The sequence below is a fragment of the Wyeomyia smithii genome, chromosome 3 (assembly GCF_029784165.1).
Source record: "Wyeomyia smithii strain HCP4-BCI-WySm-NY-G18 chromosome 3, ASM2978416v1, whole genome shotgun sequence".
NCBI lineage: Eukaryota > Metazoa > Arthropoda > Insecta > Diptera > Culicidae > Wyeomyia > Wyeomyia smithii.
Genome location: NC_073696.1, coordinates 1,538,323 through 1,564,229, shown reverse-complemented (window position 1 = coordinate 1,564,229; position 25,907 = coordinate 1,538,323). Strand labels below are relative to the sequence as shown.

General features: G+C 38.0%; 1 protein-coding gene across 9 annotated transcripts in view; it reads left to right on the top strand.

Annotated features, from left to right (window-relative positions):
• Positions 1-25,907, top strand: part of LOC129732598 (stress-activated protein kinase JNK) — a 131,226-nt gene that overhangs the window by 66,720 nt on the left and 38,599 nt on the right. For 6 of the 9 annotated variants that reach the window (XM_055693595.1, XM_055693594.1, XM_055693601.1 and 3 more), the window contains one exon: positions 9,331-9,367. The exons of the other annotated variants lie outside the window; for them this stretch is intronic. The gene's annotated coding sequence lies outside the window, so the exon portion shown is untranslated. The remainder of the gene's footprint in view (positions 1-9,330; positions 9,368-25,907) is intronic. 9 annotated transcript variants of the gene reach the window in all.

Here is a 25,907-nt window from a genome sequence, read left to right as displayed (position 1 = left end):
CCGTCATAAGTTTGGAATCGCTTTACTGAGTATTGCAACACCCAGTTTGAATATTGCAACACCCCGGAAAGTTTAGCATCACTTGATATGGGCAGATCAATGTAACTCTATCTCTTGATTCTGAAAACCTAGCGAGTTGTGGTCTTCAGCATAGTTGCTCAGGAGGTCAAGAACTTTTCATTGGAGGAGAGTTTAGTTCTGAATTCAGCCACAACGCAGCGATAGTGTGTATGAAGTTTTGGGTGTTTTGAACGCTATTTAGCTCAATAATCCCACCATTTAGAGAGGTGCGATTCTCAGCAAAGTTACTCAAGAAGTCATGGGCTTGTAATTGGCGAACAGTATTGTGTGGAATTCAGCCGCAACGCAGCGCTAGTATGCATGTAGTTTTGAGCGTTTCGAACTTAGTTTAGCTCAAAAATCACTACATTCACACTTATTGCTTACACATGACGAAGTGAAACAAATTTGAATGTTGACAATTTGATCACCACACACAATACGTAAGCTTGTGTGTGATTCAGTACTAAATTGTCTACCATGTAGAAGCTTTTAGCATCCTGAACAACTTAGCTGAACACCGTAACTTTCTAGCAGGTCGGAATCGTGAGATTAGTTAAGTTCAAAATACGACGAATTGCGTGCCCACTAGCGCGACATAGCGGTGAAATTTCACACCGAATTGGTCACCATACAGTAGCCTTTGACCTCCTGAACAAGTTTGCCGAAAACCGCAACTTTCTAGGTTGTCAAAAACACGAGATATTCGCTTATTCCAAGTGATGCTAAACTTTTCGGCAGGTGTTGCAATATTCAAACTGGGTGTTGCAATACTCAGTAAAGCGATTCCGAACTTATGACGGGTAGTGTATAATTTTATTTTTATGCTATTTATATTTATTTATTTATAAATAAAAAATATTAAATTTTTCCTATATTTCTTGATCAGTATGAAGTGCCGATGCTATGGTGTCCTTATTTCCTGTGAGAGAAACATTGACAATTTGTAGGCAACAAAAATGAGAATAGCGATTAAGTTTGCAAAGCCAAGAGTTAGAAAGCTAGACAGAGAAAAATCGGAAAGAAAATTTGTTTCGAGGTTTATGTAGTCAAAGCTTAAGTAGAATTTGTTCAAAAAAATCAATCCAGCAACAGACTCGATTCTAGGCTGTCGTTATTTTTACGCACGTATGGCGACTCATGTATTACAAGTCTCTGACAAAGGTTTAAAAGACTAATTTAGCGTTTGTGATCGGGCTTCAGGAAGTCTTGCGGCAGGAGTTCGCACTCAATGCTTTACTTTTTTGAACGCTAAAAAATAGCATGAAATTTGTTATACCGAAAATATTTTGTTGACACCACATGTCAACATTTGTTTGCAAAAAAAAGCCTACTACTAACAAAATTCAAAGGTCAAATTTTTCCTCTACATTCCACTGGCACCCCGGAAAAAATATTCGCATTTAGACAAATATCATATAAACTGGACAACAATAAAAATAATCCTCGTACTTTCTGATAATACGCAGTTAGATTTTGTTCCTTACCGGCCTTCGAGTTGGAGAGATTACCGATTGTGAGTTGAGTTGAGATATAACAGAAAGTAAAAGAGTACGCTACGAAGACTGCTGTACGGCAACCTGACGATATACGAGGCTAAACTGTAGGTCGGAAATTCTGTTTGGAGAGACGGGTGGTCTTTTATGAAAAAAATGTGAATTTTGAGAATATTCAAGAGCAAGGCAGGTTGATAAAAAAATCAACCCAATGACTGCCATGTAGCAAATCAAAAACAATGGTTTGGCAGGCTTATGCTACTCATTCTCAATATGGGTTGAGTTCAGAGTCGAATTTTCGATTGTGGAGGCCCAGAAAAAAAAATCGTTTGTTTTTCTTCAATCCCAAGTATATAACACCTTTATTTGTCTTTGAAAACTTACAAATGTTGGTAAGAAATTTTTGAAAACATCGTTTAACAAGACTCTCGCCAAAAAATTTATTATTAGTATAACCAAAAACCAATACCTTCAGTGCATCGTACTCGCAACATATGAGAAAAAAATCAATAACTAAAACAATATTTGAGATAAAAATAAACTTCATTCGATGAAATTGTTTGTTTTTTTTATTTTCATGGGAAACAATATTATAAAACTTTGAAAAATTGTAAAAAATCACTACTATAAGTTATATTGAAAAAACTGATTTTTAGAGGCAGTCTGTAGAAAACTCCACATAAGTCCATTAAAATAGGCAGATAGAAATATGGTGTCTTTGACAAAGTGGTTTCTTATGAAATGTGCTACAACTTTGCCGAACACGATGAGTTTTTAAATGCAAAAATAAAAAAAATAAAATTCACCGCATAAATTTTGAAATCTGAGTAAATAGACGCGTAAAAATAGACCTCAGTGTACTTTATTTTTTGATTTGTGGGGACCCCCATGAATCCGGGTTGGGTTGCTTTGTAGTAGAGATATGAATGCGGGAGAACATTGTAGAGAGAAGGATAGAACGTTAAAACATAAAAGATTTAGTGTTTTCCTGCTATCAATGGCGAAACCGCTTACTGTGCAACGCACGATCTGTTGAGAGCAACCGTTGCGCTCAATTCGAGAACAACTTTTGAATTGTTGTTTATCGCATGACATAGACAAATAGTAGGGTTCCTTCGTCAGTTTTTAATGCTGATACTAAACACCTTGTTTCCCATTAGAGAAACAATGAAGACTTCATGGTAGCGAAATGAATAGGCAACAAACAAATAAACAACGATTAAACTTCGAATGCAAATCCATGCTAGAAAACAAAAGGGTGAAAACCCGGAAAAGAGAATCGTTCCTCCTCGAGGTTCCAATAGGATAGGTTTAAGTAGAATTTGTTAAAAAAAGCATTCTAGCAGCAGACTCAAATCCGTGCGTTCGTAGTTTTATACGCTCGAACGAGGACTCAAGTATAACAAGTTCAATCTAGCCTTTGCAATTGGACATTTTTTGCATTTTTGCATAAGACTGCGGCAGAAAACCGGCCGAAGAAAACCACTGCCGAAAACGTTCCCTATTCCCGACCCTATTTAGTCTAGTCAGTGTAAATTGTTGTTTTTCGCATGGCTCAAATAGTAGGGTGCCAATGGAAATCGACTCTTATAATTTCGTCCTCGGTCCTTCGGTCCTGAAAGTTTTATCTTTGCAAAATAATTTCCATAGAAAATTTTCCTCAAAATAATTTCCATACAAAATTTTAGGAGTTTTCCCCAAAATCGGGTGTAGTCTCGAAGTTCTATTCCTACAAACAGGCAGATATTCTATGCAACGTTCTGTTGCATAGTCTGATACTAGACACCTTATTTCCCGAGGGAGAAACAACGATGGCAGCGAAATTAGTATGAAACAAAAAAAAAAAGGATAACGGTTAAGTTTTCAAAGCCAAAAACTAAAAAACTAGAAACTGGGCGAAAAATCTGGAAATCAGTAGGTTGAGTTTAAGTATTTTTTTTAAGGAAATCATTCCAGCAACAGCCTCATGTATTACAAGTCTCTGGCAAAGGTCTAAGAGTCAAATTTAACCTTTGTAGTATTGCGTATTCCGGCAGAACTTGACACTCAAAAAAAATTTTTTGATGCCAAATGTCTGAGAAATGATGGATCCTCAATATTTGGTTTTAATTTTGGTAGAATAGTAGGAGGGTGGTATCCAAGACACGACAGCATAGTTGACGTAGGACCACAATAATTTTATATTTTTATTTCGAAGCTATGCTTGATTTAAGCTCGTTTTTTTTTGTAGTTTGCTTGATTTATTTTAACCGACTCAAGCTCAACATCTTCCAAAAGGAAAGTATTTTGGTTCGGGTGGTAATATCAAGTATCTAGGTCATCAGCCCAAATTTATCAAGTGACACCTCAAACGACTTGGAGCTAATACTATATATATATATATATATATATATATATTTTTTTTTTTTTTTTGAAGCTATGTTTGATTTGAGCTCGTTTTCAACCAATTTAAGCTCAACATCTTCCAAAAGGAAAGTATTTTGGTTCGGGTGGTAATATCAAGTATCTAGGTCGTCAGCCCAAATTCATCAAGCGACACCTCAAACGACATGGAACTAAAACTAGTTCATTGGTGGCCATTTCTACTTTAAGGTCGTCTTTGACCACTTGAAAGTCAAAAAAATCATGAAAAAAGAACCGTTCATTATTGGCATGGTTCGATTTTGGCAACAGGAAAAATTTTGGCGTGTTGCCAAAATCGAACGGGGTCTGTATTTTGACTATTTCTTTGCAGCACTCTATCCTATAAGAAAAATATTCTCTTTAACATTCACAATAGTCCAGAAACCAAATTTAGGGGGCAATTTGGGTTTAGAGCTCTATAGCAATGTTTAAGAAAAAAACTTTTTTTTACAAAGTTACTTAAAATTATTGGAGCTTTAAAATTGTAGAACAAGGTTTTCTATCTACAAACATGAAAAAGTTAGATACTGATAGCATCGAAAATTTTGATCATTCTAATTTTTGATACTTTTTCAATAAGCGCATTATCATATGTAACAACTTTATAGAAGAAAGTTTTCTCTAAAATATTGCTATAGAGCTCTAGACCCAAATTTCCCCCTAAATTTGGTTTCTAGAACATTGATGAATACCTTTCATTCTAATACAGCGAATTTTCTCTAATACGCGAAAAGGTAACCTCCTACGAAATATTTATTTGAGTACGATTTAGTAGAAAATAAACTTCCTTCTATATCTATTTGTCTCGTTGAAGTTGGCTCACTCACCGATCACCATGCGGCAATGATATCACATAAGTTTTTTTCCTGCAGTTACAAGCTCGTGGAAAAAATATCGATAACGAATTACAGTTTCAGTAGAAAATGTACATTCACAGAAAATTTGAAATTGACATAGAATTTTATGAACATGTTAACATTCAATTCAGCTCAATTTAAACATTTTATTAGTATACAGAATCAATCAGAAAAGATTTTATCAGTTTTAAGATACCAAAGAAAAACGAAGATACCATATTTGAAAGTCATTATGTCTTAAATAAACTGAGCTAGAGTGATGCACAACATTAGCCTCAGCAATTAATATTTGCATAGCGTTGTTCAATTACAAGTAAGGTTATGGAAAGTAATATTTTCTTGCAAATGCTAATTTAAAAAAAAATTCAATTGAAAAATACAAATACTAATGTCGGAACTCTAATATCAAGATGAAATGAATTTGGTTTTCCTCTAAACCGCCACCGCGGGATGCAACTAGTATTGTCATATTGGACTATATTCATTCAGCCAGTAAAATTTAATCATCAAAACACCTCGTTTAACTACCTATTCAAAGATCTGTACGGAGCATTTTGGCTTTCTATTGTCTTTTAAATACTCTATATTTATTTAAATAAACCTGAAAAAAGCAGAGCGTAGAGTTCAAAAATAAACAACGCATTTTGTTGTTCCCGGCGGTGCAGCGTATTTTACGGCACCCGAAAAATCATATTGACTTCTGATGTTCGCTTCTATACGAAACAATAAGAAGAAGAAGACAATTCAAACGGCAATTCGATTGTGTTCCACGCCCTACTGTGCGTCAACAGCGGCAATGTCTGCACAAAAATGAATATCGAGTTCTTCTGCACTGAAAGACGACGAGTAACCCACGCTCTGTTCATACATTGCTCGGTGCAGTACTGTCATCATATTCTCCTTCAAGACATCAGTTTTATTAACATTAACATATTTATTAACAACAGAACGTAAAACTGTCTGATAGTGGAGGTGGTTACGAACTTTCCGAAAAAGCTTCACCTTCAAGACATCAAAATAGTCTAGGCTCATGGAAGCTAACATTAGTTAACCTATTGGGACGGGGAGATTCTGTCAAATTTTTTTTGGCCACTGCTATACAGGATATCCCAGCAGGCAGTTGGTGTCTATTCTTGAAGTCTGTGCCAGGCGTGCTCGCATATGATTGGTGCATTGTTGGTGAAAATTCGACCTTGAAACTTTTATTCAATTTTCACTGTTTAACAATGTAGTGATAATGAAAATTGAAGAATCGCAAAATTGTCCATCTTTTTATCAATCCAACGATATATTGATTATTGTGATCCATCATGTGGTTACATCAGTATAACCGTTTGAAATCTTTCATTCCGGCGTTACATCTTGGTTTTAGTTTTCGCGGAATGTATCTCGATATAGTGCGGTTAGACGTAGTCCTACGTCAAAAATTGAAAATAAACCGGGAAAACCCTGGAATTTTTACAACGGGATATTTATTATGTTGGATTTGAACATTACATTTTGTTTACTGCACGCTTGAGAACCTACCAGTTGGTCTCGAGGTAAGATGCTGGTATAAGCGAACAACTACACTAATGGTCAACATACTAAATGGTGGAATGAAGCTGGGTTTTACTTTTCTGAATGTTTGGTTTTTCACTAATTTGTCTGTCTTCTCATTCGCACTAATCAGCGGTTCAATAGTGCAAGCCGATCAAACATCAAAACAATTATAACTTTAAAGTAATGTATCAAATTATTTATAACTGATGTAAAAATACTCTACGAAAGAGAAAAAGATTTGAATCTTAGGCTACGAATCACTAACAAAAAATATCAAGGCCCAGGGAAGTTCAAGACCTTGAAACGCTTAAAAATATTTTGAAGGCCAGAAAAGCTAATCAGGCTTTACATAAAACTCAACCATAAGAAAAATATTTGAAACTTAAAACTGTAATAAAGGCGTCGGCCTGGCGTAGTTGGTAACGTCTCGCCAACGGGATCGAATCCTAACACCGATATTGGTGGCGTTATTCACCAATAATCAACCCTAACTGGTCTAGATTCAATCCTAGCCAACGCCGGGAGAATTTGGTGGTAAAAATCTTATGAATCATGCCTTCATCGCATGAGAAAGTAAAGCCGGTAGCGCCGGTCCGTTAATCAAAGGGTCGTTGTTTAAAGTTTTGGGTAGAGCCGTCTTTCCGGGCGTCGATTATTGGTGCAACAGTGGCAAAACTAGACCGACGGAATTTAAACGAGAATGAAAAAAAAATTGTTGAAATTATGATACATGTGGCTGATGTAAAGGATTTCACTGTCTCTAGTAGCAGCAACAACCGAACTAACATTCCTACAAACGCTTCTTTAACTAATCTGTATTACGTTACTGATAATTAAGGAAAGAAAATTTCCAGTATTTTCTGAACTACTTGTTTCGTACTGAAACAAGTACATTTTAGTCTTTCTCGTTGAATTTTAAATTTGCCCATTTTTAACAAGGGTCGTCCTAATCCCGGCATCACAGGAAGCAACTGTTCGGCGCAAATTTTATTCCAGTTCGAGCACTCAAAAAGCACGTCCCCCGTCCCATCAGTAGTAAAACTTGAAATAAAATGGAAGGATTCGTTGATCACTGCAGTCGGTGCAATGTTTTAAACAAGAGAATATAATTAAACAACGGGTGGGCAGGTGAAAAAAAACGGAAACTTTTTCTTACTATAGTGCGCCTTCTGTATTCTGGCCTGTGGCGAAGCGCGGAAGGCTATAAGGTGAACGGGCGAGAAGTTTTGCATTGAATTGGAAACGAGTGAAATTCGAAACTGAGCCATTAACACCCCCTAGAGTCCGGCAGGCTGGTACAATTTTTAACGTCATTTAAATCCATTATATCCTTTACGTTTGGATGGAAAGCAGGCTTGTAGTTTAAAATGTTTTATGTAAATTTTTCTATTCATACATTCAGTCCTCTAGTGAAAGGGGAAATCCACAATGAACACGAATTACCTTTCGTTTAAGCAGCTGAATGCTACAATTTTCCCCTTCCTTATGCTCATTGTGTATTCATTTACACTTAATCTTGCGTAAAATTCCAGCTTTCCTTTCCCAGCAAAGCTCAACCTTTCCAACTGCGGTGCGGTGCATTATTGCAATAGTTTGCCGAGATTCTCCGCGTGCTGTTGGAATATATTTTCCCGGCTGCGGTTGTGATTAGCACGGTTGGGGTTACTAAAGCAGATTACAACCAGTAACCCGAGTTAAGATTTTAAGCCTTTAAAGCGAAGATTCTGCACACACCCTAACACAGCACCACATACTACGGTATGCTGCAGCAAACAACCAAACACAAAAGTTATACAGAATTATGAAAAATTATCCTTCGCGTGCCTGCCGGCACGGCACCGTTCCGGTGGAAACCCATGGTTATTCACCAGCCGAGAACCGCATTGTAGCTGCTGCTGCATGCAACCAGCAACCGGCAGCCGCATGTTCAACCAGGGTTCTTTCTGTCTAGGCTGAAGCGAAAATAGCCCCCATTAAAAAAGTCTGCCTTCGCTTCTATGCGGATTCCATCGCTGTCGGTGTTCAGCGCACCGATAGTTGGTGGCCTCTGACTGACGCTGCTGCTGCAGGGTTCAATAAACATACAGTATGCACATGATAGGGCGAGGAAAAGCCTTGGCCAGAAAACAGAGGCCTCGGTGTTTACCTCCAATAGGCAGAGCACACAGTACGGCTGCTGAATGCAAATTGCGAAAATAGCTGGGATTTTTTTTTTGTGGATTGTACACGGTAGATAAAAGTGCACATTCGTGTTGTGGGTGGGCAATGGATATCAACGAAATAGTTGCAAATGCAAACATCCCTTGACTGATTTTGAGTCTATCTGTTATCAATCATGCAATCTAGTTTAGATAGAAAGCCTTTGGCAAACATTCAAGCGGGTTGGGATTTTCTACAGAATCATGGTTTGTATTGTTCCACACTCGAACAATGTGGTTCTCGGAAACCCACACCTACGAAAGTTCAAATAGCCCGGATCGGCAACCCAAATTGTTAACGATAACATCAGTCGATAGCACCGAAACTGCCAATTAAGTGCCACTACTGAAAAGGTCAAAATTATGTAACTCCATTCCAGTGAAAGATACCAGAGTTGAAAAGTTCCGACCTCGCGCGAACTAACCTTGAACCAGCGAAGCTCGCCCAATTCTAGCCGGATTGACGTCCGCTTTTGTGTGGCACAGCTTTGGGTGGAACATATTTATATCGATCCGTAAAACCTCGTCACCTCGTGAGACGGGGAGGCCTGAGCAGAAGGGTCGAGGGGAAAAGTTTTCTGTACATTCTACTGCTATCACTTGCAATAGCACTGAGCGGGTTTGTCGTTCCGTTGAACACTAATTGTGGGTGACAACCTCAGATGGCTTTCTTGACATTGCTTTGTTCAGCTGTCAGCTCTAGTTTAACATCTGGTGACTATTTGTTTCACCTTGCTAATAACAGTTCTTCTTTTCTTTTCTCGTTGTTTTCAGACAATTTTGTCACTTCAATTTGCTGCTACTTGTGAAGGTAAGTGTCTTTTGGGATGAAATCTTTGTTGGTGATTGTAACAAAGTAACGATGCTGCAAATAGAAACATAATTTGACATGATTCCAATAACAGTAACAATCACGTTACTCCACTATCTTTCAATCTGACCCATAACGAACAAACACTCATTAAGATTAAATCAACCAACAACTCACTCTGCCAATTGTCGCAAAGGCTCTCTGTCTCTCCCTTTTGGTAGGAAAAAAAAAAACAATGTACAAACATCCTTCCTGTTTGTAGCTCATGCCAACAGCTACTGGGAAAATCTTGTTTAGTCCTACCTCTCCAGACCACTACACGCTTCATAAGGTTATTGATTTTTCATAAACCCGCCAGCCGTGCAGTATAGCGAACGACAGTTCAGTTAGTGGCCGGCAAATGCTGTGAGAATGGACCGGCCAGCAACCGTCCGTTCGACCCCACTGGCTGTTCCACACAGTTCAGTAACAATTATTCCACACGATAGCCTCTCGCAGAGTGACCAGGAAACCGCAAACAATTCGGTGTGTCGATAGTCGTTTGCCGGAATAGTTTGCTCGGCACTCGCGACTACTTTATTTAGCACATTCGATGACGGGAAAAGTTGATTTTTTCAATTTATCACATCTTTTAATATATGTTCAAATTTCCAAAAATAAAATTATCGACTTGTAATTCGAAATGAATGATCATTACAACGAACCAAGATAACAGATCCCTGATTAACATACCTTAATCCAGCTGTATCATAATCTGGTACAGTACTTACGATTATTTAATTCCTTTCATGATAATTTCATGATAATTATAATTTGAATACACAAAAAACAACACCCTCTGACATCGTATAATGACTAAGAATAGATTTTACGTTCTATTTCCAAACAAGAACATGGACAATCATAATTCCATCCACGCTCTAAGCAACCCCTTCTTACATCCGAGTGAATTACCATTCGAATCGTCGTTGCTTTTAACATCCATAAACATCGACCCACTCGCGCCCCATCGTGCTTCGCAAGAAATCAACTTTTCTGGAAGCCTATGAAGTATTTCCATTAACAGCAGCAAGTACAAATGTATGTTTGAAACAAACACACGTAGACACTGTACAAGGCAGGGCAAATGTCGTTTACCTTCCCCATGACAAGCGTGGAAACACTACCCCAGAGGATCGACGCCTGGCGCCCATAAATTCCAGTCCTCGGCCAAATTCTTAGTCGCTCGAGCTATTCGTCGGTAGGTATGTCCTTTCCACTTCGCCACCCAAAACGACGAACGACACAGGGAAAACAGAGAAATTGCCACCTCCTGCCGAGACTTGAACAATCATGATCAATAGCTTGTAGCATCATGGTGTAGCGCAAAAAAAATCCAGGAAGCAATATGGAATGAATTTATTTGCACCTTTTTTCTTGCATTACAGCGTTTCGCCGACCTTCGCTGTAGTCTTTTCGCTGCTTCGGCTGCAGACGAAGATTATGACTTACGAACCGAGGCAACCCTTCTTCTTGGCAGGAGTGAAACTTTACCGTTCACGTGTATCGATTTGAATGAAAACAGCGTTATTGGCTGTCTCCGGTTTTCGAGAGGAGTGGTTTAATTGACTTTTCCACTTGATAGAGAACTGATGATGGTAAAGTTTATGATGTGAGTTCATAACTGAAACGGAAATTAAAAAAGTTTCGATTATTTGCCAAAAAAATAATCAAAGGACTTATTGAATAACCTTCATTTATGTAGTTGAATTGCGATCAATAACTGCCGCTCGAATAAAAAAATTCCTAGGAAAGCATTTCATCCATTATTACCACAAATTTTCGGAGAAATTCTCTCATTCCACTGGATCATTAATCCACTTTCATTCATAATGTTCAATACACTCTAACGAGTTTCCTGCCCGTGGGTGGCCTCCAACCAGCCAGCGGGGGTAAATCAATGACGTTTTTGTCGACACTTCCGAGAACTGGTTCAATTCAGTTGATTTACAAACAAACGAAACGACGATGAAGCATCCCGTCAATGTAATTGGAGTTGGAAACTTATTTGCGCAGGTAAAAAGATGTGCGTCTGTCGCGTGAGGGTGTCCCCCCTTACCTACCAGTCTCGGGTTTGCGTGCAAGGCAAAGTTCAATCCTTGTCAATCCTTGCAACGGCTCTAGTGGGCTATTCGATTGATTTTCGATTTGCTGCAACCCCAACAACAAACGAACGAATGTTATTTATCACGAAAAGCGAATCCGTTGACCTTTTCCAACCTGACGGTGTGGACATTGTCACCCCACAGCGTGTGGGACTCGTCGTTTTGTTTCGAGCTTAATTAAATGCAATGTCAACCCTCTGTTGGCCCCAGGAATTTTGGCGATGTAGCACTTTAACCGTTTGGAAATAATTAGTAAAAGGATCGACGATTTTTGTCGCTCAGTTAAAATTATAAATTTTGAATATACTTATTTTATATAAAGAATTATCAACTTCGTGATTGTTTTCGAAAAAAGTTCTATCTTCTTCAGGGTGAGTTTTAATATCAGCAGCACCAATTAGTGAGTCGTAGATGTAGCTAGATATGAGCATTTTTGTTGTGTAGGCACAGATTTCTTTCTCGGTATTACCGTTACCAACCGTTTCCAAATTCTCCAGGCAATTTCTCCCCCTAATTGCTCCTGTAGCTCGTACTGTTTCGGCCTTCAAACGGAGATACAGAGCTTAATTTGAGATCATTTTGTTTGTTGAAATTTCGGGGATTCCGAGCTCAATTTAGGATTATTATATTGGTCTTTGCTGGTCTTAGAACGTACTTTTCAGCGGTTTTCAGTTCCGTGTTGAATCATTCAATTGCTTATTCTGACTTTTGGAGCGATTTTTTCAACGATTATGAGCCTAATTTGGCATGCTCTTTCTGGTCATTAGCTATGTTTTTTTTTTTCATTTTCTGTAGTAATTTGGCTTTCAAATGCAGTTTTCAGAGTTTCATTTCTCTAGTCTTTGAACCAGCTTTCTGGGTATTCAATTTTAGATTTTTCTTACTCTAAGAAAAGTTTTTCTGTTCTAATTAAATATCTCTGTTACGCCTTTTTCAGGCCACTAGAAATGTTTTTCTGATACTGTGAGAACATATTGCAATCTATTTACTTTTATCACTTTTCTGGCTCTCAGAAGCGTTTTTCAACGATTGTTATTGAAATCTGAAATTGCTCTAAATGATCTTAAAACGCGTTTTTCGACTACTCCACCCTTAATTTAAGATCATATTCTTTTTAGCCTTCATTCTTATTCTTGTCTTCGGAGCTTTATTTAGGATCATTTTATGCTTTGACCTTTATTTTGACCTTCAGAATTGTTCTCCAGCGATTTTTATTGTGGCCTCAAAGTGCGATTGTTAGGGATAAGCAGCTTTATTTTAAAAATTCTTCACATATTCTAGACTTTAAAAGTGTTTTAGGCGATTGAGCGCCTTTGGCAACACGGCCAACTAATGTCAGGCTTTTCAATCGAGGTGATTTAAAAAGTGTTTACATTGAAGAGATTGAGTGCTGAATGGGCTGGATGATGGTTAATAATTACGGCAGCATCTATAGTTAAGTTGTTATTTGAAAAAAGTTGCCGAAATGCAGTGAAATTGTTTGAAATTTATCCAAGTACTCAAAGTGGTAGTCATGACGCGTAGCCCCAGCCCCACCAAACACGGAGTGCATGAGACAGCAACTCTAGTAGTGGTTGTGAAGTGTGATTTTGTTTATATCCAATCCATTTTGTTAGCCTTCAATAGAATAGCAAAATGCCGCTGCTTGCTTCAGGCTGATGATTCGATCATCAAAGTGTTTCTTTGCTAAATTTATTGTACGAAACAAAGTTTTCAATCTTTGTCATTGAGTAAACTGACTTTGAGTGAAGGGGCATCGTGTTATTGTGCAGCATAAATCAAAAACATATGAATTTCCGAGTGCGGACAACTCTAATAGCAAATTTCTTTATTCCCAGAGCCACCCAATTTTGACCTGGAACCGACCTAACTGCTGTCAAAACTCTTTTTTTACTTGGTTTTGATTCAGTATTGACCTGACTCACCGTAAAATTTAGCACTTCTAGCACACCACCGCATGAGCTTAGTTCATAAACAATTATCTGGCGTCACTCTAACTTGCGTCGTGAATTGCGATATCCTTTCTTTATTCCTGGGTAGGTTCGCCCCTGTGGAATAAAGAAAAACATTCGTGGAAGTCGATCACATTATGATTTAAAGTGTGCGCACCAATACCACGGCTCACGAGGTATGACAAGAAAGATACTCATTGTTCGACGTCGCAATAGGTTTACTATGCGCGCAACACTGTCCGACTCAGTCACTTATTTTTCCGTCGCAGTCGTGGAGATGCAAAGGTAAACTCGGTCTCCGGCAACAACGACTGCTACACCTCCTTCCTTACTCTAACGATCGTATGGGCGTGGCCGGCGCGTTATCGATCCTTACTAAATGGTAGCTACTGAGTTGTTGTATTCTAAGGATGGCAAACTAATCTCCAGTAGACATATATGTGGTTTCTTGTACAACTTCACAAGCTCAGATCGATCACGGAGGAGCTACTATGAAATGTGCTCAAGCTCAAGATGTTTTATACTCTATATCCTAATCATGATTAGTTCGTCATTTTGTCAACAAATTCAAAACTGTATTAGGCGTCATACACAAATTACGTAACGCATGAAGGGGGAGGAGGGGGACTGAGTCTGCGTTACTTATTGTTACATAGGGGGGAGGGAGGGGGGGGGGGTTAGTAGGGACAGTTACGTAACTGTGATGTTTGCTCGAAATTGAAAATTTCGGAGGGGGTCAGGCTGACTAGCGTTACGTAAATTTAGGGAGGGGGGAGTCATGTCGAACGGTACCTATCGTTACATAGGGGAGGAGGGGGTCTGAAATCTAGATTGTTAGCGTTACGTAATTTGTGTACGACGCCTTATGGCTAATATGTATAGCTGAATTTTTTTCATTTCTAAGGCTTTGGATGCATGGAACTTTGCCAACTTTTCTAATTAAAGAGCAACTTTTGCATAGACAAGTGTAAGAGAATCAACGAGAAACGCTAAATCTCCGCCGTTAAGCTGGAGACTACTCGCGCGTTGTTTTTATATAAGCACGTCATAAATCGGAGTAGATTGGTTTCGGTCGACAAATATCGTGATCAGGCTTCGAAATGGCCACGGTAGAACCACTTTTCACTGCGATAATCGTCTTCTTCTTCCTCTGACGCTACCAAGGCTCGCTGTTTGAATACATTCTTAAACAAACATGTCAAATGAGTATCGCCATCACGACGTTATTTTCCTCAAACGTAATTTGACATTTTTTCTAAAAATGAGAATTACGCACGTTGAGTGTGTGTATTCTGGAAATTATTTATATCATTGATCTTGTAATAATATTTCCAACATAAATGAACAAAGAAGACAGAAATCGGCCGAAATAACATCGCTAAACGATCAACAGTGTGCATCTCTTTGATACGCGAGTGTCGTTTGACTATCCTTTTCTTTCTATGAGCTGAGCGGCGGTGGTTTGGTTGTTTTACATTTACGAGCGAAAGTCGACTGTGACGCACACTAAGCAAGCGAGATCAAATGAAAATGGTTACCGTTTACAAGCCTGATCGTGATTGATCTAATGACTACGTTATTTATGCCCTTCAGAGAATCACGTCTGCTAAAGTGCGTGAGCTCTCTGAAAGGTATTTGGGATTGGTAATTAAAAAGTATTCGAAGACTTGGATGCTTCGGGTGGTGCATGGTTTGAGCGACCTTCGTTCGCATAAGATTGTGGTGTTTGACAGGAAAAAAACTCAATTTTTATTTTCGTAATGAGTGAGCTTCGCGAACAACATTGCTCGTTTCCACGGTAACATAATAACATTAGCCTTCCTTTCCGCCGCAGTTGTGGAGATGCACAGTATTACACGTCACGGTATGACCGATTAGACTAAGATTATTCGCACTTTGGTTTTATGTAAGCGCATTGCAAATCGTAGTAGGTTTAGTCCGGTTAGTTAGGCTGATACAAATTTCGAATTCTTTTTATGTCCAAGCTTATCAAAGTTAGCAGAGGGGGTGGCAAAAAATAAATAACACCGAGACGAAAATAAAAGAAATATCTTTGATCAAAGTTTGTGTGCAAGTTATGACGTTTGTAACTTGCACTCAAATAAATGTCGAAAAATAACACTTTATTATTATTATTATTTATTTTGCTTGCCTTTTGACGACACTCTCGCTGTCACTGGACTTGTTTGTTGCTAAATAAAGCATTTATGCTGTCGAAAAACCAATAAAATGAACAAAACGGTTTGAGCTGTTTTTTCTTCCCCTTCCAATATTCAAGATTTTGGAAGGGGGGGGGGGGTTGACATAAATGAAAATAAAATTTGTAACGGCCTTATTATCGTGATTAATCTAATGACTACGTAATGTATACCTTCAAATGTATACCTTCATTCTCGGGATTGAAAATAGATTTGAACACTTGAACGCATCGGCTGATGGATGCGTTTCGCGGGCGCCGCTCGCATGGTTTCACAGTTTTTGATATGAAAGATGCTCATCGTTCGAGTTCGAAATGAGTTAACTTCGCGCACAACATTGTTCGAATTTGTCACTTACCACGGTTACACAACTCTCTTTTTCCGTCGCAGTCGTAGAGGAGCAGAGGTAAACTCGATCTTCGACAACATCGACTGTTACATCTTCTTCCTTACAACCTCCCTTCTCCTCCATTGAAGATGGTGAACTTATCCCAAGTAGCCATACTCGTGACTCTTTGTCGGTCGTCAAGCTCAAGGACCGGCTTCAAATCTACCGTTCGCCATATTTGGGTTCAATTTTGGATCATTCTCTATTATGGACTTTTCTAGCCTCTAGAAACGACTTTCAGCGACTCTGAGCTTTGGAGTCTACAACTGACCTAATAAGTGTTTAAAAAATTCTGGATAGGTACCTTATTTTACAAAGTTTTCTATTTTTGTTTTCTCTGCTCTCCGTTTAATAATAATGCTAGCAGCATTTCTAGGTGTTTGAGTACCTATTTAGTTTGAATATTTCTCCATGCTCAGTGATCTGCTATTTTTCTGATTTGTAGTTTCTTTCTCACACACTTACTTTTTTTCCTTTTTCTATGTACCGGTATTTTTCTATACATATTTTTTCTCTTTTCTCCATTTCTCCATCTGCTTCTCACTCTCTATTTGTTTTAATTGTTTTACTCTATTTTTATAACGAAATATAATTACCCAAATTGAATTGAGCGTTATGCATTTCTAATAGCCATCTTTATCAATTTTTTTTTTAATTTTTTCATTTCACTTTTTTTCTCTTTCTTCCTTTTCAGTATTGCTTTTCCTTGCTTCGCTTTGTTAAACTCTTTGTTCTTTTGTTTCCAGTTTTTTTTCATTTTTGAATTTTGCGTCTCTCTCTCTTTTCCACTTTTCTCTCTCATGTCTCTTATTCTTTCTCTATCTCATTATCTCATTCTCTCTTTCATTTCTTTTTTTTTTCTCTCTATCATTATCTCTCTCTCTCTCATTCCCTCTCTCTCTTTCTCACATCGTCTCTCTCTCTCATTCTCTATCCCTCTCATTTTTTTCTCTCATTCTCTCATTCTCTCTTTCTCTTTTTCTCTTATTCTCTCTTTCTCTCCTTTTCTCATTCCCTCTCATTTTTTCTCTCACGCTCTATCTCTCTCTCGCTCTTTTTTTTTATTTCTGTATCATTCTAAGTTTATTTTTTTGCGTTTTTGTCTTTCCGTTTTGGAGCTTCATTGTTAGTATTACTCAGTAGTTTTGGCCTGATCTCAAGGTTTTTTCGGGAAAGCAATCTGTATATTTTCTCTTGTTTCATGGACAATTGCTTTTTGCAATTTTAAACAAACCGAATTTACCGAATTTGCGTTTTTTTTAATAATCCTTTTCTTTCGATTCTTTTTCGTCCTTTTGACTCGTTTTTACTTATTTTCTCTCACTGATTCTTATTTTTCATTTCCTAAAATATCATTATTTTTTTCTTATTTCATCTCTTTTTTTCAACACTTATGATACTTTTTTTTTCTTTAAAAATTAATTGAAAGTTTCCTTCTTACATCTTGAGACTTTTTTTTTATATATGTCTTAAATAGGACGTTCTCTACAAGTTGAACGCTCTTATTTATTTGTTATTACCTCAATCAACCTTTGAATGTTTTTTAATTGCTATTACGTTTCTCAGTTTTTCTTTTTATAACTATTTCGATAGCACTATTTTTATCTCTATCTGTCTGTTTCACATATAAAGCTTAGATTATTCAAGTTTGTCGTTATTTATATTTTTGTTTTCATTGTTTTTTGCACCAGTTGTATAATTCATGTATTTGCATTTTTATCTGCCAATTTGCTCTTTTTATAGTTGCATCTATTCTTTTTTTAGTTTCTTCTCTATTTTTTTGTTCAAGTTTTTGGACCGTTAAAGATTTCTTTTTTAATTTAATGTCACCCCCTGCCCTTCAGAAATAATGAAAATTGGAAGGGGAAGAAAAAAAAATTCAATAAATGATTTTTTACCTGCGATATTTTCGTGGGGCCCTCTCGCAAAAAAGGCCTTCACTCTGTCTTCCAGTCGGTCATGCCGTCTTTCCTCAATCCAAATAAATTATAATCAATCCAAATGAATAATAATAATAACAATGTATTATTTTTCAACATTCGATTGCATGCAAGCTACAAGCGTTGTTACTTGCATACGAATTTTTATTCAAGATATTCCCATTTTTTTCTCAGTGTTATTTATTTTTTACCCTTCCTTGGCCTACTTTGACAACCTTGGATATAAGAACCATTCGAAATTTGTATCGGCCTAATTAACAGGTAAACAAATTGAAAAGCGCCGTTTTTCAACGTTGGCGTCAGCATAAACAGTCGGTGAAAAACCCAAAACAGAGACGTCTAAATACTTCATAATGACACGAAAATTTTCTTTAGCAGCTTGCAAAAAACATACGGGGTGGTTAAATCTTGAACGCCGATTACTCGCTATAATGTTTTATGCGCTTGGTTTGGGTTGGGTGCACGCCAACCATTTGGAAAAGATGTATCTAGCAACTGAAGTTATTTTCGGCTGGAGTTGATGTTTAATACAACAGGTTCTAGTGTTCCGGCTTGCAGTTTAATGAAATGTTTTGACCACTGTTCGCTCATCACCGACGTTTCAGTCTTTTTATGGGACCATCATCAGGGCCTACAATAAATTAAACATTTTGAAATCAGCAAAATAAGAGAGTAAGCGAAAAGTATGACTTTTTACTTGTGCTAATGTGGGTGTTTCTTATTTTTCATTCGAGGCCTACTGCTCTGCAGCAAGAAGCTGTTTTTTCCAATATCCGCTTGTCAACAGGAAGTCAGGTTTTTTTTTAATTCAACGTGAAGAAATGGTTTATCTATCATTCCTCTTCATCTGCATTTCGATCTGTTTTTTTCTACTGTTGGGAAGAAAAATATCCTCTCTACTTTTAAACATCAATAGAAATTCCCACTAATTCATTCATTGTTTTTTTTTTCTTTATTCGTAACTCGTAATGTTACATGTTCTCTCAATGAAATAAACATTACAAACTATAAGCTGCAGCAAGTATATCGAATATTGAATTGTGACTCATAGGATAGGCCAGCTCGCTGCTTACGAGCTCTCTCTGATAAATTCACTGCCCTACGTACCTCACTACTGGTCAAACATAGGAAAGTCGTCGAGAAAAAAAATGAATATTGGATTAAACATATCGTCTGCGTAGCAGAGAAAACCATAAATTGGCCGCTCGAAAAAAAAGAATCTGTTTCATTTGATCTTCCGTTTCTGCATGTGTGTAGGCGGAGGAAATTGAAAACACTAACATTATACTCCTAAAAGGGATATTTGGGCACCTCCACAGCTGCCCCAAGTGGCCGAAATGGTTCTTTTTATATTTTATTTTATTTGTTTGGGTTTAGGACGGGCTAGCACGACACGCAATGTTGTGCTACTAACCACAAATCCAATTTAGGGGCCGTAACTCATAGAGGAAAAGCTTATTGTCGGTTGAAAGGAAAAATAACTAGAAAAGGGAATGCTCATTGTTATTGCAAATTTTATGAAAAGGATTCTGAGATCAACTAGAATAAATAAAGTTGGAAATAATAATTTATTCAATTTCCATTACGACACAGGAACTATTGGACAGTTGATTGATTTTTCAAGAAAACCTCCCCAACCGCATGAATGTACTAGTCTTACCTGTGCATAGCAATTGAGCATTTTAAACAAGCTTAAAGTAGAACATGTTCCAATTTTACTCATGGGTGGAAAGCGTAAAACATTCAGAACAGGAAGTTCATTTCCAGGGACCATTCCTCCATTCATCCATTGATTCAGTTTTGTGCGTCACCTTCTGGTCGGAATTACATGGTAATAAAGCATAGAACGTTGTTCACTAATGCCAATATTCATTAATCACTGTCCTTCTTTATGTCGGTAGAGTTATAAAGCACACAATCCGTGCCGTGGCTAGTTCTACCCACACCGACCGATTAGCTACTCGAACTAATGAATCGACAAGTCATCGTAAACCGTCATTAAGTTCGGCTTTTGACGGTATTTTCCTGCTTCCGAAGCTTATGCTTTCCGGAATGTGATCCTCGGAAATGAAGTTAGATAGCGAATAGTGCATACCGGAACGAACTTTTGTGTCCGGATAGTGCCTGGACGAAATGAGGGAAAACCGCAATGTGAACAAGTATCCAAAGGCCGGTAGTGTCATTCGTCATGCTGAGCATCGTTAATCACAACTATTTCTCGGGTAGGAATTATTGTCGCTCATGTTTTTTTGGACACTATTGAAAACTTTTTGGTCTCTGATATAATTGATTAGAAAATGAAAGTATTCTAGGTACAAAGCAATTTCATTCGCAAAATGATCTTTGTTGAACTCACATTGCCAGTAATCAGCTGAATCAGCTTGTCACTGTCATAGAATAATACTTGAAGGCCCTCAGGTGGGCAAAATGTCTTCCAGAACGAAATGTACACAGCTTGCGAATAAAAAATGCAGAAACCCATCCCTTCATAAGAACCTGTCCTGTCCAAGATGCCACAAAGAAAGCAAAATGTTACCGTTTTCGAATGTGGCAGCGCTTAGTAGGACAATTTCACCATTTACGGTGGCTTGTAACCACGGACCGAAGACAAAAGACAACCCTTTCCGGCTGCATGCTTGCGGGAAAAAGCCAGAAAGCAAAAGACAGAAATCTGCCGCATAGGGCACTTCATGTTGACACCAAAGAAAGGAGCCTATTCTGGGTACTAACTGCGAATGTGGCCACCGCAGGTGCCTTGGTGCAACAGACAAAGTGAGAGAGAGTGAAATGCGACGCTGCTTCCGACAGGAAATCTAATCTGTGTCTGTTTTTCTTACAATTTCGTGCTTGGCTGACGAACTGCGGTGCGTCTCGGCGGAATTGGGAATTGGAAGGAAGAGGAAAGATCACTTTCTGGTGAATAAAATAAAACGCACCGCATCACACCCACCGGCTGCGAAGAATGCTGCCATTTTGTAACAACTTTGCTCTGGATCAGCCCGGTCATGCTTGGGTTTTTTTCCCTAGAATTCGTGTAGGATTATCCCCATAATTACAGCAATATTAAATTTCTCGCTGTCTCATGTTTCTCGTGGGCTAATACCAGACAAGGAATGCTGTGAAATTTCTCGCAGGAATTGAGTTTGGAATTTTGAGCCCAGATGTTGTTTAATTAGAGTTTGAATTTTCAGTTTGAAGTAACATTGCATGTTTCCTCACGACTTTTGAAATCCGTTATCCACCAGTTGTGGTATTAAACAGCCGAAAAACTACTGGAATGTTCGTGCATGGCTAAATTCTACTAAAACCATCCGCTTTTGGCAATTTCAAAAGTTCGCTCGTAATCCATTCTCGTATAACGAATCTCACCTAATTTATACGGAACTCGCCCATCCATCTGTTCGGCAAAATTAAAAGCTTTCACTTTCATAAGAGCAGAGCTGTAGCGTACATCGTACATGAACCCACACACAGTGGGCGCATCCCTAAAACACGCAAGCTCACTTGCTTAATCTGATACACTTAATGCACTAATGAAATATCCTTCGTTTCGCGTTCCACTCTGCAACAATATTTTTCGTTTTGCTGCACAAAATGGCTAACCAAACAACGTGAGCCAGACTCACGCTAGTGCTCATACAAATATTTACAAACTTTTGAATTTTGTCTCAAAATGTTTTAAAAAAACATAGTTAACATAGTTGATACATCACGGAAAAACGTTCGAGTGCAAAGAACAAAAAACCGAAATGATAGGGATTTCTGAGCTGTTCTTTTGTGAAACAAGATAACCGATGGACCCATTTTGCTTGTCTCTCCTCTGGCGGATGTTGAGATAATTTGTTAAGATGCTCTGAAGCTGTAAAAGATTTATTAGGGCTGAAAAGCTTTTGCTGCAAATGTTGAGCACGGTTCTCGCTCTGGCATCGTTATGGAGACATAACACAAAAAAAAGGAAAAACAACACACGCAAAACTTTTCCTTATTACCTTAGAAGCAATAGCGCAAAATTGCTTTTTAGGTAACAAACCTATTACTAAAAAGGCAATAAAATTCTTCCCCAGTCGAGTAACAACACATACTGTCATATATTTAGCACGTGTTACGGGAGTACGACTATCTAATAATGGTCGTTTCAACCACATGCAAGATTTTTTCTATCAAAAACTGCTCCCTTTCCATCTCAAGTAAAAGAAAAGAAAAAAATCACACACCGTCGCATATGTTGCACATGTTACAAGTTTCTTCAATCTCCAATTCATCCGGTGAGCGTGTAATAGTTCGCTCGTTGTATGCATACGGAGTAGAGGAAGAATATGACAAGAGCTGCCAAGCAGCATTTTTCCCGTCATAGAGTATGCAAACGTTGATGATTTCAAAGACTTGAAATGCGTCTTTAAATGACATCACGATCTGTAAACTGCGTTAGAGAAAAACAAACACATTCGCTTTCTTGCAAGCTATCCAAAACACATACTCATTGGTTCATGGAAACTCATTTGCACCTGTTTGAAAATACAAAACTCGTGCCCATCCAGAACAATATTCGCAACTTCGGCAACTCTGTTCAGACAGTATGACATATATTCATTTCATGTAAACACTGGGGGACGAAACGAAACTGTTTCTAATTAGACATTTGAGGTTGATGGGTGAGATTCTCATTATGTGTGGATGAAGGGAGCAAAAATGATCGTTGCATCAATACAAATGCAGCGAGTGAAGTTTTGCTGACACATGCACTGCGGTGCTTGGCTGTATGTTCTCCTGCAGAAACACATACAAGCGTATGCCCGTCATAATTTTTGTTACTTTTCGGATATTACTATTTGTGTATAATGCGCAGTCATAAGACACAATAAGTAATAAAAAATTGCCCTAAAGTAATAAAATGTTCCCCGTTTGCGTTGGGTGCACTTTCCCAGTTTCATTTTTCTTCCTCGAAGAAAATGTCAAGACTTTCGGGTGGATCAACTCAAACAAAAGTTGCCCACTTTTTGCTGCGGTTGAACTTTGTCGTTGCTTTGACTGTTTACAGCTTGAAACACTGTTGGGATGGTAAGTTAACCGCAAGTAATGTACTCGGAAATTCAATTAAAAAAGTCACATTCGCATCTTTTCGATTTGCAATATTCTGGACAGATTTTGCCGCTTTGAATACATTTTCGTTCTTTCATGTATTGAAATATATAGGTTTCTGATACCACCAGAAGAGAAAAAGGAGCAAAGAAAGTTCTGCCGTAATAACGAGATTAATTTTCCCACCTACACACGGCCCAGTTCGCCACGCATCAAGACACAATCCACACAGGAGAAGCTTTGCTACGAGTGGTTTTGCCGTGAAGGCGTGCGAATGTAGCAGCCAGTTCTAGAAGCCCAAGATGGGTTCGGGTATCCTTTTCACCTTTTTTTTTGCGTACCTTGGCAAAACGCACGGCCCCACCACAGGGAATGACGACGATGATGGCGATGACTATACCTGAAGCGCGTAGGCGCTATTTCTACACGTTTGCGGTGAAAAAAAAAACACAAACTTCGCCCACAAGCCAGCTGTCCGTAAATTTCAATTAATTTCAACTTGATGGAGCGCACCATTACGGGGATGTGCTGGTTCCTTTTGTGATTTTGATAGCACAGTTTTCGACGTTTCTCAGCTTTTTCAAGTTACTTACGAAAACTACTTGAACTGTCAAACTTGAACTCTACTTTGAAGAATTATGAAAGATCCATCAGTCATTCAAATTATTAACAGAAAACCCCCGCATAAAATCTTAATATCGATAACATAGATGTAAGCCTAGTAAATCAAGGAACATTGTTCAGTCTGGCAAATACTCCCTGCATCATTGTAAAAATATTCTAAATATTTTCAAATAAATCCTATCAGCATGTTAATAAGTTAGCTCTACCAAAACATAATATTTCATTAGCCATTATTCCAACGTTATTATAAAATGCAAACGAACTGGCAACGAGTCAAAGAACTATATATCGAATGATCAGCACGGTTTCATGCCCGAGAGAAATGTCACCACGAACTTGTTGGAGTTCACAAGCACCTGCATTACTGCAATAGACAACAACTTTTAAACTGATGTCATCTCACAGATTTTAGAGCGGCTTCTTATACAAACCAAACTGTCTCGTCTTGAATTTTTTTTCGACGTTGGTATCATTGATTTGGTCTTACCTGGCTTGTAATGAACCCCGTATTAGAATTGACTCCTGTATATCCGCGAATTTATGCAATTAAACTGGAATACCCCAAGGCAGCAAAATAGGCCCACTGTTGTTCACGTTATTCTCCAATGATGTATGGGTTGGAAACCTGTTTACGTCGATGACCTTGAAGACTGTCACTGTTTACGGAAAGGTGCTCCCGCAACAAATTTATCGTGAGTTTACCGTAATGCTCCGTTATGACATTTCATTGTGCGCTGGTTAGATTAATCATGTCTAAGCGTTCAGCGAAAACTTATACGGCTGACCCTGCGTCTCCTTCCTTGGAAAAATCCTTTAGTTTTTTCTCAATATGCAAACCGAGGTACGAAACCTCGAACCTTCATTTCCTACAGCTGTGATAAAAAACCAGGTATAAGTCCTACAAACTCCGAGTCACAATCCCAGTGTATCACTATATCAATTGCGGAGTTCCAACCGCGATCAGTCGTTCGGGGTGAAATTGACCAGCTATTGGAGTAATGTGGACAGGGTAAAAAATGTGAGTTTTAAAGTATCAATAGTCGTTTAATACACAGTAGAAGTTGATATTAGGATTACGGAATAATAATTGCAATTCTTAGGCATTGTACACTGCCCATAATCGCATGATTGTAACATTCGACATTTTATGGATTTCGTGCTTTTTTTGGGAAATGCTGCCAAAACTTTTTTGACTTTTTTTTTTGTCAAAAAAGCTTTCATACAAATCCACATCTGCATCCTTTGAAACACGGGAGTTATTCTGGTCTGGTAACCAACCACAAGTGACCCGTTTCTGATATTCAGCTCATGCTCGTTGAATACAAGAAAAACTTCATTTTCACTGTGATATATTCCAAAAGTAGCTTCAAAGTGACGGCAAAAAAGTATTATTGCTACAATTTCAACCAATTTGACTTCTAAAGTAATGTTCAATGCATACATAGTGTAAAGTAGTACTTTCTTAATGATACTAAGTTTAGTTGAACTGTCTATTTGAAAGAATATATTGGGAACAAAGCATTTAAAGTCAAAATATAAAAGTGTTATTTGCTCGAACAACCAATTTCACAAATGTTACAATTATGCGATTATGGGCAGCACAGTGATTGCATCATAGGCCAAAAAAATACCCTTTTCCAATTATTCAAACTAGAAACTGAGTATGCGTTCGTGTGTCGCGTTCGCGTGCGCGTGTTTGTGCGTGTGTGTGTGCGTGTGTGTGAGTGCGTGTGCGTGTGTGTGCGTGTGCGCGCGTATGTATGTGTGTGTGTTTTGTGTCAATGGATGTGATATATTTCTTTTCCCAAAATTTCATGAGAATCGGGTGATATACCAATTTTTGGCAGCACTTTGAATGTTGCTATGTCTGACATTTTCGCTGATAAAAATAAAAATGTTTGAAAATCACAATTTTAAGCTTAACTTCAATATTGATCTGATTTTGGATTAACAAGTTCTGTTTTGAAGGGAAACTTATGTTTTTTTTTTTTCTCATTTTCCAACGTTTACCAAAAATACAACCAGTTTTTAAATCAAGTTTTAAACATTTTGCCGGAAAGCCAAAAACCAGAACTCATGTGTACCATACAGTCTTGTGAAACAGTTCGGAATGATCAGATAATCAACAGACTATAGGAAATTTACCGTACTTTTCGAATTTTTGGGTTTGCATATCGTCGCTCCAAATCTGTTAATCCAAAATCCGTGAAACGGG